We start from the raw sequence: 2092 nt of genomic DNA, 5'->3' as shown, positions 1-2092 counted from the left end.
TGGCTTGTGGCCTCTTTCTCTTTCCCTCTGAGAAATGCACCTGGCCACCCTCTACAGCAAGGGTGAGGAATTTCCTTCAGCCCAGGGGCCAAATTCAATTCCAGAGATGCTATTGAAGCCAGCATTCAAGTGGTGTGTGGGGCAGAAGAGGGAGGGGGTCAAAATACAAGCATATTCAGTCTAAAGCTCTTATTAGCAGGTAGGGGAAATGGTGCATGGCCACTTTGGGAACTGCGGGGGGCCGTATGAGATTTTTCACCTGTTTTACCCTCATTCCCTTCTTGGAAATGGAAACCAGGACCCTTCAGAATCTTCTTGTTCCACTGCTGTTTGAATGAATAAGAGACTACTAGTGTAGCAGCTTTTCCCCCAAAACCAGGTCATGCCACATCAAATCCATACTTGCTTGTGGGAGGGGACAGACTGAGCACAGAAGAGAATTGGTGGCTTCTCTTGCATACCCTGGAGCCATAATTTTGAGAGTACTCCCCCCACTCAACACTTTAACAAAGGAAGGAATGGCAGGCTGTGTGGGTCATGGCAGACTTTCAGCCCTCCTTGCAGTGGTTTGTTTGCTGCACTGAAGATGATGGGTGGGAAAATCAATGACAGTTGACTCTGACTGCGAGTTATCACACTGTGTGAGTAAATTTGGCTTTGAAGGGACTAGATTTGCTGAAGGGGCACAGTTATGGATATGTGTAGTTGCAATGTACATATTTTGTATGAGACCAACATAGCATGCCTACCTCTGATTCAGCAAAAGCACACTCCCCCTAGAAGCTGGTGTCCTCCTTCAGAAGGCATAGCAGACCTAAAAGACTTGATCTTCTACTTTTGTCCCTCTGCAAAGGAGTGTATTTCCACAAATAATTTTCTATTTCAACTCAGCAAGGATGGTGGTGTGGCTATCAAGCCACAACTGTGTTACAGCCTGAGATAAGGACTTGTAGTGTTGAAGCCGTGAATATTGTTTGAAAAGAGAAAGGTAAGTATGGGGTGGCAGGAGATCTAGATTGAATAGGTCTCTTACAGCAGGATGGAGTTAAACACAAGTTCTTGAGCTTGGAAAAGAAAAAAACTAAAGAAAGTTAGTGAAATTTCTTGCTAGTTTTAATTCCTGTTGGACAGCCACTCCCTCATTTCCTTTCTGAATTAAAAACACATGCTACATTTCAAGTTCCCTTGTCCCTGTTTTCTGTGTGCAGCCAACCTATCTTCTCAGCAGTCTCCTGCCAAGCTTAACAGTGTTCTGCGGTGTTCCTTCAAGGTACTATTTTGTGGCTGTTAGTTGCAAAGTCGTTTCCAACCCATCGTGACCCCATAGACAACATTCCTCCAGACCTTCCTGTCCTCCACCATCCCCCGGAGTCCACTTAAGCTCACACCAACTGCTTCAGTGACTCCATCTAGCCACCTCATCCTCTGCCATCCCCTTCTATTTTTGCCCTCAATTGTTCCCAGCATTAGGCTCTTCTCCAGGGAGTCCTTCCTTCTCATAGGTGGCCAAAGTATTTGAGTTTCATCTTCAGGATCTGGCCTTCTAAAGAGCAGTCAGGGTTGATCTCCTCTAGGACTGACCAGTTTGATCGCCTTGCTGTCCAAGGGACTTGCAGGAGTCTCCTCCAGCACCACAATTCAAAGGCCTCAATCCTTCGGCGCTCAGCCTTCCTCATGGTCCAGCTTTCACAGCCATACATTGCAACTGGGAAAACCATAGCCTTGACTATACGCACTTTTGTCAGCAGGATGATGTCTCTGCTTTGTCGTATGCTGTCTAGATTTGCCATAGCTTTCCTCCCCAGGAGCAAGCGTCTTTTAATTTCTTGGCTGCAGTCCCTGTCTGCAGTGATCTTGGAGCCAAGGAAAATAAAATCTGTCACTACCTTCATTTCTTCCCCATCTATTTGCCAGGAGGTGATAGGAGCAGATGCCATGATCTTAGTTTTCTTGATGTTGAGTTTCAAGCCAACTTTTGCGCTCTCCTCCTTCACCCACATCAAGAGGCTCTTTAGTTCCTCTTCACTTTCTGCCATGAGAGTGGTATCATCTGCATATCTGAGGTTGTTAATATTTCACCCAGCAATCTTAA

This window comes from Varanus komodoensis, unplaced genomic scaffold (genome assembly GCF_004798865.1).
Source record: "Varanus komodoensis strain SLA01 unplaced genomic scaffold, ASM479886v1 scaffold22, whole genome shotgun sequence".
In the NCBI taxonomy this organism is placed as follows: Eukaryota; Metazoa; Chordata; class Lepidosauria; order Squamata; family Varanidae; genus Varanus; species Varanus komodoensis.
This window is presented reverse-complemented; position numbering follows the sequence as displayed.